General features: G+C 44.6%; 2 non-coding genes across 2 annotated transcripts; both read left to right on the top strand.

The window, feature by feature from the left end:
- The first annotated feature begins 5 nt into the window (after positions 1–5).
- Positions 6–75, top strand: LOC140071450 (small nucleolar RNA SNORD31). The gene has a single exon (XR_011849146.1). It is a non-coding gene; the product is annotated as a small nucleolar RNA SNORD31 (small nucleolar RNA).
- A 10,518-nt stretch (positions 76–10,593) lies between these two features.
- Positions 10,594–10,665, top strand: LOC140071447 (small nucleolar RNA SNORD31). Its single transcript, XR_011849143.1, has one exon. It is a non-coding gene; the product is annotated as a small nucleolar RNA SNORD31 (small nucleolar RNA).
- Positions 10,666–14,436: the final 3,771 nt, after the last annotated feature.

Genomic DNA, 14,436 nt, shown 5'->3' with positions numbered 1-14,436 from the left:
TTATACTGCGCTATGATGATCCTCCATGTACCGCCCCAGTCTGAGATCTGTGACTGAATGGTACTCTCTGAGCTTCTGTATTGTAAAAGCTCATCAAGTTTCTTAGCTTTTGCCATTCGCACATTATACTTCAGAGTAACTTGTGTTTTTTTTTTTCCTTGTAGCTTTTCTGGTCTTCCAAGCCTTGGAATGGCCAGTGTTCAGTAATGGAGAACCCTTGGATAGGATTTCAAGATGACAAATGTTAGTGTCATGTGCCTGTGTCTAACTTCCCCCCATAAATTTAATCTAAAACTTGCAACTTCCTTGTAATTGACTTGCTTATAAATGTGTAGCTGCATCTTTGGTCTACAATGGGGCAGCTTATCAATCCTGCAGTCTAAGGCTACCTATACATGTTGCATATTACCTGCAGGATTGGCAAATGACCTTTCCATGCAGTTTAAATGCATTGGAATTTTGACAATCTTATAAAAGTGTTGGAGAATTGTGTTCCATAGTAATAACCTGTCATAAAATTGCTGAATCATCATGGAGTTTAAGGCTGTATTCACATGTTCATTTCAAAACACAAACCAGATGGAATGGGAAGGGGCTCAGCCTCAAGCAGAAACTTAAACATGTTAATGCATTTAAGCTGCTGTCACAAAATGGAATCAAAATGCAAATGTGTAATGGAATTAAAATGTACTAAGCCGGGCCGCAGCCGATCGCATATGTTTGGATACAATCGGCACCCAGTGTCTTGCATTTACACTTAATGCTTGTTCCTGATTGCATGCGTTTACAAACAAACGCATATGGAATCAGCCACAGCCTGGCCCAGTGCATTTTGGTACAATTACAGAATGGAATCAAAATGCAAATGTGTGACAGCAGCCTGAATGCATCAAACTGTTTCTGATGCTTGTGAAATTGCTAATGCCATAAATTCTACAACCATTATTCTTAACTAGAGATGAGCGAACATACTCGTCCGAGCTTGATGCTCGTTCAAGCATTAGCGTACTCGAAACTGCTCGTTGCTCGGACGAATACTTTGCCCGCTCGAGAAAATGGCATCTCCCGCCGTTTTGCTTTTTGGCGGCCAGAAACAGAGCCAATCACAAGCCAGGAGACGCTGCACTCCACCCAGCATGACGTGGTACCCTTACACGTCGATAGCAGTGGTTGGCTGGCCAGATCAGGTGACCCTGGAATAGACTAGCCCCTGCCCACGCTGCTCAGATCATTCTGTGTCTGGATGCCGCTAGGGAGAGAGCTGCTGCTAGTCAGGGAAAGCGTTAGGCTGTTCTTTTAGAATAGTGTTAGGCAGGAGTGATTCTACAAGAACCCAACAGCCCTTCTTAGGGCTACAATAACGTTATACTTTTTTTTTTTTTTTTTTTTTTTTTTTTATTTGCTTGTGGCTGGGCTTGCTGGCACTAGTAGTGCAGCTAGTACCATATTGTGAGGAATTTGCTGGGAGACCTGCGACCGTTGTGTTTAGCTCTTAGTGACACACATATCCACCTCAAACGCCAAAGTGGGGTTTATTAGGGGTTTGAGTAGAATTAGGCAGTCTGCTGATTTTTTTTTTTTTTTTTTTAGCTGTATTTCATTTTATAGCTCAAACTCATCTTGCAAAGCACAAAATCCAGTTGTGTGCTGTCAGTGTAGGTTAGAAACTAGCCATAGCAATAGGATAGCATCGTTTTGTTAAAAAAAATAAACTAAATAAATAAACACAAAATTTATTTTTTTTCAAGTTTACACTTTAATTTGGAAAATGTTTAACCCGAGGGCTAGAGGACGAGGGTGTGGGCGTCCAACTACTGCAGGGGTCAGAGGCCGTGGTCCTGGGCGGGGTGAGACACCACCTGCTGATGGGGGAGCAGGGGAACGCCGCAGAGGTACACTCCCTAGGTTCATGTCTGAAGTTACTGGGACTCGTGGTAGAGCACTGTTGAGGCCAGAACAGTGCGAAGAGGTGATGTCGTGGATTGCGGACAATGCTTCTAGCCATTTGTCCACCAGTCAGTCTTCCACCCAGCCCAGGTTTTCCACCAGTCGCAGTCTGTGGGTGATGACATTATTCACGTAGTGGAAGAAGTGTGTAAAGAGGTGTCGGACGATGAGGAGACACGGTTGTCAGACAGTGGGGAAGTTGTTGTCAGGGCAGGAAGTCCGAGGGGGGAGCAGACTGAGGGATCGGAGGATGATGAGGTGACAGACCCAAGCTGGGTTGATAGGCCGGGTGAACACAGTGCTTCTGAGACGGAGGCGAGTCCTATAGCAGAACAGGTTGGAAGAGGCAGTGGTGGGGCCAGACGGAGAGGCAGGGCCAGAGCTGGTGCATCAGCGCCAAATGTTGCCCGTAGTCAAGCTCCCGTGGCGAGGGCTATATTTTCAGAAGTCTGGAGGTTCTTTAAGGAAACACCGGATGACCAACGGGTTGTGGTGTGCAACCTTTGCCAAACCAGGATCAGCAGGGGTTCCACCACTACTAGCTTAACTACCACCAGTATGCGCAGGCATCTGAATGCTAAACACCCCACTCAATGGCACCAAGCCTGTTCACCTCCGGCCGGGCACACCACTGCTCCTTCCCCTGTGTCATCTGCTAGTCAGCCCCCTGCCCAGGACCCCGGCCCAAACACCTCCCGTGCGAAAACCCCATCTTCGCCTCCACGACCCTCCACAGCATCCACCAGCGTTCAGCTCTCCATACCCCAGACGCTGGAGCGCAAAAGGAGGTATAGCGCAACCCACGCACATGCCCAAGCCCTCAACGTCCACATCTCCAAGTTGCTTAGCCTGGAGATGCTGCCCTATAGGCTGGTAGAGACCGAGGCCTTTCGAAACCTCATGGCGGCGGCCGCCCCTCGGTATTCGGTCCCCAACCGCCACTACTTTTCCCGATGTGCCGTCCCAGCCCTGCACAAGCACGTGTCAGAGAACATCCTCTGTGCCCTGACCAACGCCGTTTCTGACAAGGTCCACCTGACTATGGATACGTGGACGAGTGCTGCCGGGCAGGGCCACTATATATCGCTGACGGCACATTGGGTTAACTTGGTGGAGGCTGGGACCGAGTCTGACCCTGGGGCTGGTCATATACTGCCGACGCCGAGGATTGCGGGGCCTACCTCGGTCCAGGTTTCAAAGGCCTACTATGCCTCCTCCTCCCACCCCTCCTCCACCTCCTCTGAATTACCATCCTTGGGCATGGCGCCATCAGTCGGTAGCTCTAGCCACAGCAGCAGTGCCATCGCTAAGCAACAGCAGGCGGTGCTCAAACTGCTGAGCCTAGGCGATAAAAGGCACACAGCCCAAGAGCTATTACAGGGCATCACGGCGCAGACTGATCTGTGGCTGACACCGCTGAACCTGAAGCCAGGCATGGTTGTGTGTGACAACGGCCGTAACGTGGTGGCAGCTCTGCAACTCGGCAGACTGACACGTGCCATGCCTGGCCCATGTGTTAAATCTCATAGTTCAGCGTTTCCTCAAGACATACCCCAATCTGTCTGATTTGCTCACGAAGGTGCGCCGCATCTGTGCGCATTTCAGGAAGTCCAGCACAGATGCTGCCACTCTCAGGGCAGCGCAGCGCCGCCTCCAACTGCCCGCTCACCGACTGTTGTGCGACGTGCCCACGAGGTGGAATTCAACACTAACCATGTTATCCAGAGTTTACCAGCAGCGCAGAGCGATTTGTAGACTGCCAGATGTCAACTTCCACCAGAACTGGTAGTCAGGTCAGTCAGCTTCCTCAAGTCTACAATGAGGAGTGGATGTCTGATATCTGTCAGGTGCTGAGTAACTTTGAGGAGTCAACACAGATGGTCAGTGGCGATGCCGCCATCATCAGCCTCACCATCCCGCTGCTTGGCCTGTTGAAAAACTCTCTGGTCAGCATGAAGTCGGAAGCTTTGCGCTCGTCACAAGAGACGGGGGAAGAAGATTCCCTTGTTGATAGCCAAAGCACCCTTAGGTCTGTTTCTCAGCGCATATCGGTGGAGGAGGATGAGGAGGAGGAGAATGTTGGCGAGACAGAAGAGGGGACCATTGTTCAGTCCTTCACTGTTCAGCGTGTATGGGCAGAAGAAGAGGAGTTGGAGGAGGAAATGGACAGTCAGGCCAGTGAGGGGAGTGAATTCTTGCGCGTTGGGACTCTGGCGCATATGGCAGATTTCATGCGAAGCTGCCTATCCCGTGACCCTCGCGTTCAAAGAATTTTATTCCAGCACCGATTACTGGGTATTCACTCTCCTGGACCCACGGTACAAGCAAAATCTTTCCACTCTCATCCCTGGAGAGGAAAGGAGTGTGAGAATGCATGAATACCAGCAGGCCCTGGTGCACAAGCTGAAACAGTATTTCCCTTCTGACAGCGCTAGCGGCAGAGGGCGTACTTCTGCGGGACAAGTAGCGAGGGAGAGTAGGCGACCAGGCAGCTTGTCGAGCACTGGCAGGCGTACGCTTTACAAGGCCTTTGCCAGTTTTATGTCACCCCAGCAAGACACTGTCACCTGTCCCCAGTCTCGGCAGAGTAGGGCTGATCTTTACAGAAAGATGGTGAGGGAGTACGTAGCTGACCATACCATCGTCCTAAATGATCACACAGCTCCCTACAACTACTGGGTTTCAAAGCTGGACATGTGGCACGAACTGGCGCTGTACGCCTTGGAGGTTCTTGCCTGCCCTGCCGCTAGCGTGTTGTCCGAGCGGGTTTTCAGTGCAGCTGATGGCATCATCACCGATAAGCGTACACGCCTGTCGACTGACAGGCTGACGCTTATCCAGATGAATAAAGCCTGGATTTCTCCGCATTTCCATTCTCCACCAGGTGAAAAAAGCTGAACCTGAATAATGTATGCACTCCTCCTCCTCATTGTCCTCCTTCTCCTCCTCTTTGTACACTAAAGCAGAGGAAACTGGCTATTTTTTTGCCAGGGCCAACTGGCTCTGGCTATAGTACTCTATGTATTTAATTTTTCTGGAGGGCCAACTACCCTGTCCTGTTTTAAACAATTTTTGGGACTGCCACATACAGGCACTCAATCTATGTAATTTTTCTGGAGGACCAGCTACCTGCTCCTCTGGTTTGAAAACTTTTTTGGACTGCCACATACAGGCACTATCCAAATTAAATTGTCTCCATAGCAGCCTCCACACGTCGTCTTTTTAGCTGCCTTCACACGTTGTCTCCATTGCTACCTCCACACGTCATCGCCATAGCTGTCTCCAAAAGTAGTCCATATAGCTGCCTCCATACATGGTCCCCTTATCAAACGAGCTGTGTCAGGCAGAATTTTGGATTGTTTTCATGGCTTCCATGTTAACTTTGTCGCCACCCTGCTGTGTAATCCACAAAATATACTGGCAAACTTTTATCATGTCCCGATATTATTTGAGCGCTTCTTGCTCACCTCCTTTGGTTCCTCTCTGCCACCCATTGGTTTTAAGCCTGAGTCCATTTGGGGTATGTTGCCAAGACACTCTAGCCTGCCGCTGCTGCCGCTGCCTATGCATAGTCCCCTATAGTGTCAGGGTCAATTATTGGATGTTTTAGATGCTATCTAGCCTCATTCAGTCACTCTGTCATTGCCATGCTGTTGCCCATACTTTTGGCATAATGGTGCGTTTAAGCAGCCTCAGAGGCATCCATGCATGCTGCCCCTGCTGTTTCCTGTCCATTTCCGTGGTGTTTCCATCCTTTTCTGAGGTTCCCAGGTGTTTGGCCAAGCTTCCCTGTGCAGATCCTTGGTCCCCTTGAAAAATGCTCGAGTCTCCCATTGACTTCAATGGGGCTCGTTATTCGAGACGAGCACTCGAGCATCGGGAAAAGTTCGTCTCGAATAACGAGTACCCGAGCATTTTAGTGCTCGCTCATCTCTATTCTTAACCATCTTTATTCAATAAATCTGGATATTCCCCTCAATACTTAAAATCTTTTTAATATTGTGCAAAAAGTCATTAAAACACTACCTATGTGTCCACAAATACTTGTGCCTGTACATCAAGATTAGAAAGTGCAGACTGGAAAGACTATCCAGAGACTCAAATCCCTGTATGGTTCATGGATCTCTTTACCTTATCTGTAGGTATATACTTGCCAGTTCAGTCCTGTGTAAAGTGCAGTAATGGTAGAATTTTGGTAACATTATATTTCAGCTAAGTTTTATTTCCATTAAATTTTCAATTCCTTTTTGCAAAAATTGGCTTGTAGCAATAGTTTAGTCTCCAATAACTCATCGGACAGAAGTGGTGCAAATAGACACTAATGAAGCCAGTGATATCATGTCCAGACTGGTGATCATTTTCTGAAGAGAACTTGGGAACTGACTGGGGCATGGAACTAAAATGGTTCTGAGTGTGTTGTGTTTTCTGACTTGTATAATCTAATAGCTTTTTAGTTCTTTGAATTATATGCTGTGAAACCTTGTATTGATCTTTGTCAACTTGCCTTATAAGTGGTGACTTCTTCTATAAACAAGCATATACCTGATTTTGGTAATGCTGCACTAAAGCCTGGTATAAGACAAAATACAATCACATCTAATGTATGGGACCTCAAATACTGTGAATGGTTTTTATAGGGAATGGGAACAATCCAAGAAACATCCACTTCATTGATCAAGGTCTCTCTTAAAAGGTGAGTGCTATTTCCCCCTTATTCCCACTAGTGAGAAGCCGTAGAATAGCTGGGGCTGTGTATATTATATCTCCAAGTGATGACTTCATTAATCTCGTTCATCTGAACTACAGTGAAGAATCCTCTTAGCATGCTGGAGTTCTGATGGAGATTTAAAGGGGTTGTCTAGTAAACTAAAAACTTCCCTGCCACTGTTACTTGCTGTGTCTTTGTAGTTCTGTACAACTTTCTTTGTATATTCATTCTTTTAAATAAAAATATATTTCTACACTATATTGGTGGGTGGGGCTGTTACTGTGAGGTGTGGATTTGCTTTATGTAGTCATCATTACTGGGAAAAAAGTAAGTTATCACACTGACTTTATCAGATATGCTGTGAGATCACTACACACGAGTGGACATGTAATATATGGTAAGCTTATAGCAGACTACTGGTGATTGCACCAGGCTTTGTCTGTGCCATGTGCAGTGGATTTTCCAGTACAAACCCAGTTATTTCTGCAGATAAACGGACCGTATGGATATAGTCAGGTCCTTTGTGCATTTTATATAGTGTCTTACCTGTCCCCACTATATTGTATACAAGAATTGTAGTTGTTACCACATGCAGATAACAGTTAAATAATGGATATGACTATAGCCTGTAATGCTGTGCTTGTATATATAACAGAAGGGCGTTGTCTGTCTGTATTCAGACCAGCAGGCTCATTGTATAGCATTTATATCTATACTGTATTTACAACGTGCGCTGTAGCGCTGTACATCATAGGCAAGGATTTAGGTAGTCGTCTCCTGTAAGGCCCTCTGGTCTTTTCAAGAGACATATCAGAGATTTCTTACAGATAAAGCAGCGTACTGTGTGATCAGGGAGGGCCGTGCAGGGGCTGGACTGCTGAGTAACGTCGCAGGGTGTTCTTTGCTTTGTTGGGTCCTTTAGGTGCCTGTTACAGGGGCTACTTCCTCTGGGGTTTCTCACGGCTGGAGATGGTATTAGTCCTGTAGGGTGGCAGACTGAAATCTCCCGTTGTAAGTTTTATGGGAGGAGAGCCTGGGTCTGCTTATGTGCAGGCTCGAGGCTGGTTTGTCCTTTGTTACTGTTACTGAGGCTTATGTCCTTTCTTGTAGGTTGCTTGTTTTTGGCTTTGAGCGAGCCCTATTCCTGTTGGGTGGGGGTCGGAGCTCCGAGTAGGAGTACTCGGAGCTCCTAGTGGCGGAAAAGAGAATTGATGTGGATTTTTTTGGAAGTCGAAGTGGTGGTTCGGGAGTCCGGATGAACAAACCACTTCGGCAGCTATGGTTTCCAAAGAAACTAACAGAGATTGCGGTTGATTTTGAGAATATTAAAATAATAATAATTGTGTTTATCAGCAATAAATAGCAGTGACCTTTTCTGCCCAACAGGAAGCCTCATGTCATCATTTCTTAGTTGTTTGGTTATAACTGGTTTATGGGGTTAATGTTACGGGTAGGAATATGTATCTTTACTAAAGTGCCTTAATGTGGAGTTAAATGGGTAATGTTTACTACCTCCCAGTCTGAAGGGTGCCCCCGACTGCATAAGGAGGGCGCCCACTGACTGGGAGTGTCCTAGTGTTGCAATTTATTACATGGGACGTTTGCACTTTAAATAGGGGTGGTATTTGCTTCCTTTCTCCTCCCTGCTGCTGCTGCTCAGTCCCTCCCATAGCTGAGCCTTTATAGGGCGGGCACTGGGCCTGCACTTCCTCTTGCCTGCACCATCTTCAAGCTGTCCCTCCCTCCCTTCCTACTGTTACTTGGTTTTTGTGTTTTGATGTTTTCAGTTTTCAGTGATCATCTCAAGTCACAGCTGACGGAAAATGTGAATTGATGTGGATTTTGCCCGGTAGTCGAAGTGCTAATTCGGGAGTCCGGTTGAGCAAACCGCTTCGGGCAGCTATGGTTTACAAAGAGATGGATGAAAATTGTGGTTAATTTTTTAAAAGTATTAAGTAATAAGCTGAAGGAATATAAGAATTGATATATGGAATTTGCCCGGAAGTCGAAGTGCTAATTCGGGAGTCCGGTTGAGCAAACCGCTTCGGGCAGCTATGGTTTACAAAGAGACGGACGGAGATTGTAAGGTTAATTTTGAGTATTAAAGTAATAATGGTTTTCGGTGATCATCTCAAGTCACAGCTGGCGGAAAAGAGAATTGATGTGGATTTTTTCGGAAGTCGAAGTGGTGGTTCGGGAGTCCGGATGAACAAACCACTTCGGCAGCTATGGTTTCCAAAGAAACGAACAGATTGCGGTTGATTTTGAGAATATTAAAATAATAATAATTGTGTTTATCAGCAATAAATAGCTGTGACCTTTTCTGCCCAACAGGAAGCCTCATGTCATCATTTCTTAAGTTTAGTTATAACTGGTTTATGGGGTTAATGTTACAGGTAGGAATATGTATCTTTACTAAAGTGCCTTAATGTGGAGTTAAATGGGTAATGTTTACTACCTCCCAGTCTGATTCCAACATGTTTCAGCTGCACTGGGTTTGGATCAGTTTTTATCTTGCACTTAGCAGTATACAATGGCCCCAATATAAATGATTACTGTAATCCCTAATATAAAACCTCTACAGCTGAACTGATGCATCAGGCGGCTGCCAGTGTCCTTCACATGGCCGTATTCTGCTCAGTATCCATCTGTATCTGCAAGCAAAGATCTGGAGTGGGTCAAACAAGGAGTTCTTTGCATCTTAGTTCTCCTTTATGTGCCAAACAAATACAGGCAGTCCCCTACTTAAGAACACCTGACTTGCATACGACCTAGTTACAGACCTCTGGATTTTGGTAATTTACTGTACTTTAATCACAGGCACCATTGATAACTGTTACAGCTGCTTATTTTAGCCTAGGATTAAGATTTATTGTTAATCCTGGGTCTTATGACAATCCAACATTTAAAAAAAAAAAATCTAATTGTCCGACCAAAAAATTTTTGTCTGGGGTTACAATAATAAAGTGTACAGTTCCGACTTGCATACAAACTCAACAACAAACCTACAGAACCTAGTAATTCAAAATTAGGGGTATACAGACGTATGAAAGTGACCGTATACAAACTAAAGACAAAGCTGTGTAGTAGTCTAGTTATTGGATCGCCCATCTAGCTGACATGATGATCAGAGAATCTCGTTCGTCTGAATAATGCTGATGAGAAACAAGGATCCTGACAGCTTGGGGTAGGATGTTGTGCCTTTGTGTTGCACTGGTAATGACTGGTTCCATCTTTCAGGGTTCCTGGTAACTGGAGCAACTTACAGGTAAGGACTGTTCATATTGCCTCATAATGGTGTAAGGCTTTTAGTGGCCTACATGTTTGGGTGACTACTCCGAGCTACTACATTCTGTGAATACACTCTGAAAGTTCTGTACAAGAGGTCTGCCATATGTGTAATGCTATAGGATCGGCCGCTTTCACACTGCTGTATTCTCACTGGAGAAGAGCAATGAACGCTGCTTGCCCCTCTATAGCAAGGCATGGTGCCCGGCAGTAAACACAAAAAGAGCAAGCCCTTTTCCCTTGCACAGTATGGTGACACATGTGTACCATACTGCAGCTGGGCACCATAAGTGTCTAAGGGGTCATATATGTCCCCACAACAGCAGCATGAAAGGGGCTGTAAACCTACTCTTAATGACAAGACCTTGTATTCAGTATAAACTACATGATCAAAATCCTAGTTGGCAAGTGACTTGTATCAGAAGATACAAGACAGTATTAGTTGGGTAGTAGGGTATGTGAAAGGGGGTCTCCAGTGATGAATAATCCACTATACCCTGAGCTGGCACTTGTGTTGGCAGTGACATGGATCGTCTCTATCCTGAAGAGATCCCTTTAATGAGAATAAGGAACATTCTTAATATTCTTGTCTAATGGATTCTTTTCTCTTTGCAGGATGAGGTGGTGACAACATTTGGGTGAGTGTCAGTGATGGCTGTGATGATCCTCCATGTACCGCCCCAGTCTGAGATCTGTGACTGAATGGTACTCTCTGAGCTATTATAACATCACTTGTCCAATATCTTGTTAAATGAACATTTGATCTTATGGAGTGACTCTTGTTTTTTTTGTTTTTTTTTTTTCTTCATAGCTTTCCTGATGCTTAAATCATTGCTCTGGTATCAGCTGATATTCCCAGACATGGAGTCCATGTATCCCAGGGACAGAAGCCGAATAGTGAACTTGATGAATTCAGCTGAAGCTGCAGGATGTCTTGTGCTCGTATGAAACTTTAGGTGGTAGTTAGCGGTTTAGTTGTGACTAGACCAAGTGTATCAAGAGTTTGGAGATGAAAGGGAGATTACAGATTAGAAACTAAACTACTAGTTGGTGCTACTAACTCCCTCCTTGACCCCTACAATCTGTTTTCCCCTCTATGCCCTCAACTGAAACTGCTTAGTCTCCAATGATCTCCTCATTGCTAAATCCAAAGGTGGTTATTCTCACAGCACCATCCGATACTGTGGACCACCAGCTCCTCCTTAGGATGCTTTGCTCCATTACCCTGAAGGACACTGCGCTCTTGGGGTGTTTTTTTTTTTTTTTTTTTTTTTTCTCTGTTGGGGGTAGTATAGAGGGGAAAGAGGACCCCATCAGCAGATTTGGTTTTTGGTATTGTCTTTTTGTACAGAAGTATATAGCTGGGTGTCACCCCTGCCTTTATCCAGAACACTAGCGATTCTCTTATTAAATTATTGTATCCTGCTCCTTTGTATAATGGCCCAGCCATTCTTTATAAGCTTATAGCTTGTGTCCTTCCTCATAGACTGTAAGCTCTTGTGAGCAGGGCCCTCACTCCTATAGTTCCATATGACTGACTGTACTCTGTAATATTTGTATATGTCCCTTTGATTTGTAAAGTGCTGCAGAATGGTGCTATATAAAGAGTAATTGCCAGTGAATAAAATTTTGAGTTATTAATTTGTATTGCTGAAAATTCTATACTCGGCAAAACATGTAAAAAATTGGCAAGAGTGTTGCTCTTCTGGAACAAATTTGGGCTGCATTCACACATGGCCAGAGGTCGCACTAAGGGAAGTCCTATAAGATTTGGTAATGGCATCCATTGAATGTATATCCCATGAAATGTAAGACACCGGACTGGGGGAGAAGGGGAGATCGCTGGCTGGGAGTGTCATGCCAGATGTACGGATGATCTATTTTACTATGTACCTATGGTGTAATTGGATAAGTGTATGTGCTGTCTACGTGTAACCTTGTTTCAAAAAGCACAAAATTATCAATTAAAAAATGTATCATTTGGTGCACACAGGGAAAGACATAAAAATTGAGCCCACAAGAAAGTGCTGCAAAAGTGGGGGGTTTTTTTCTGCCAATTTTCCCACACTTGGAATTTTTATTACAGCTTCTCTGTACATGACATGAACTAATAAATGACATCACTGAGAAGTAAAATTTTGGTACGCAGAAAATAAGCCCTCACACAGCTCTGTACGCTGAAAAATGAAAAAGTTGATTTATGAACATGGGGGGCAAAAAAATGAACTAAAAACTACAACGCAAAGGGGTTAAACTAGAGCGGTAATAAAGTTTTTTTTCTTTTTTATCAATTCTCTTTTTATTAAAGAATTTTGTAAAAACAGGATTCATACAATGTACAATGTCTGTTTGTTCAATGCAAGAATACATAGCATACCCCGTAATGGTTCTACTATAACAATTGAACATATATATTCAGTATTATCTCCATCAGGTTCGCGGGCATTTACAGATAAACTAAGCGTTTGTGCAACAGAAAGTCATACTCCATACCTGCACGATACCTTTTTGAGCTCATGACATTGCAAGGAATTAGTAACAAAGCAAATGTAACAACAAAATATCGTGAACAAATATAACCAGATCGTGATGGTAGGATCTAATCTTATGGTAGCTTTTGTACATGGGGGGAGGGGAGAGGTCATGGGGAAGGTAGGTCAGAGGGAAAGTGTGTTGTGTTATAGTACTGTCCATTGCTTGGGGGGAGAAAAGGGTATGTTGCTTAGTTTTTTGCTATTCGGAGGGTGTGTGCTCACGCTACAATCACAGCCATTATCTTTTATTAGCATTGGTTCTGTAATCTATCCATGGTTGCCATGTTGTGACAAATTGCTCGTGAGTGTGAGACGCCCAGCTCGAAAGTTCCTCCATCCGACAAATCTGAGCCACTTTCTCCTCCCAAGCTGAGATGGGTGGTGCAATGGGTTGTAACTAGAGATGAGCGAGTATACTCGTCCGAGTATACTGCTCGGTCGAGTATTAGCATACTCGGACCGGCTCGTTACTCGGACGAGTATCTCGCCGGCTCGAGATCGAGCAGTAAATTAATAAAATAAATTGAATGTATTTTTATTGTAAAAAAAAATATTACACATGTTTGCAGATGTTTTACTTGTAAGAACACATTGAAAGAACACTATTCTTCACTTTCCAGGTGTTCGCGTGTCTCCCGCTAGGTTCAGAGATGTTCGGAACATCTGGAATGTGAAGAATATTGTTCTTTCAATGTGTTCTGCACTTAAATGCTCCTGTGTTCACGGTTTTTAATGTTTTTTAATTCTATTCTTCACTTTGCAGCTGTGCGCGCGTATTTCCGAACCTATCGGAAGACACGCGCAAACACCTGCAATGTGAAGAATAGAATTAAAACATTAAAAACAGTGAATACAGGACCATTTAAGTGCAGAACACATTGAAAGAACACTATTCTTCACATTCCAGATGTTCGTGCACATCTCCTAACTTGGCGGGAGACACGCGCGAACACCTGCAAAGTGAAGAATAGTGTTATTTCAATGTGTTCTTACAAGTAAAACATCTGCAAACATCTGGAATTTTTTTTTTTGCACTGTTCTTTTACTGTTCAGTTTTATTAAAAAAATGCTCGGGTCTCCCATTGACTTCAATGGGGCTCGTTATTCGAGACGAGCACTCGAGCATCTGGAAAAGTTCGTCTCGAATAACGAGCACCCGAGCATTTTAGTGCTCGCTCATCTCTAGTTGTAACCAGTAAGTGGGTATCAGCGCCTTTGCTGCCGCGATAAGGTGTGTAAAAAGACTTCCCATCTAATTTAGTATCATCTGACGCCCATCCCATACAAATTAAGGGTAGTGTTATTTGGGGGGAAGCAGAGCATATGGTGCGAATTCTGCTTTGGATCTCCAGCCAAAAAGTTTTAATTGGAGAGCAGGACCACCACAAATGCGTGTAAGAGCCTAGTTCTAGTCCGCATCTCCAGCATACCCCTGAAGGGTGCAGGCCCCAGTGGAACAATGATTCTGGTGTTTTGTACCACCTCGATAATAGTTTAATGATTTTCTTGTAGCCTAACACAACGAGAAACCGTAGGAGTGTCTCAGTACCCAATTTTTTTGCTTATCTGTGAGGGTAAGGCCCAGCTCCTTTTCCCAAGCTGAAATGTAAAGTGGGTAATCTGGTGCTTTCTTAGATAACAAGATGTCATGTAGAAATGACACCTTTGTAGCCGTGGGGGCGCCTACCGCTAAAGATATTTCTAGAGTTGTTGCCTCTCTCACAGCACCGTGGTTCTTTAGGAACTCCCTACACACTGACTTGAGCTGCATCTTGATGAGTGGCAAACATCCCTTCCCTTTTGTTCTATCTTTAATTTCCTAGTCTTTCATAGTGTCGGCTTTTTTAAGAAATTCCCCTAGTGTGAGGTCCTCAAATCCCGCCCACCAGGTAGGCACGTCAGACCACTTCTTAGATATTGTGTAAGGTAGGAGACTAGCTGGCATTAAAGGGGATGGGA

This window comes from Engystomops pustulosus, chromosome 7 (genome assembly GCF_040894005.1).
Source record: "Engystomops pustulosus chromosome 7, aEngPut4.maternal, whole genome shotgun sequence".
Taxonomy (NCBI): domain Eukaryota; kingdom Metazoa; phylum Chordata; class Amphibia; order Anura; family Leptodactylidae; genus Engystomops; species Engystomops pustulosus.
The sequence above is the reverse complement of the archived record's forward strand: the minus strand, read 5'-3'. Positions and strand labels throughout refer to the sequence as shown.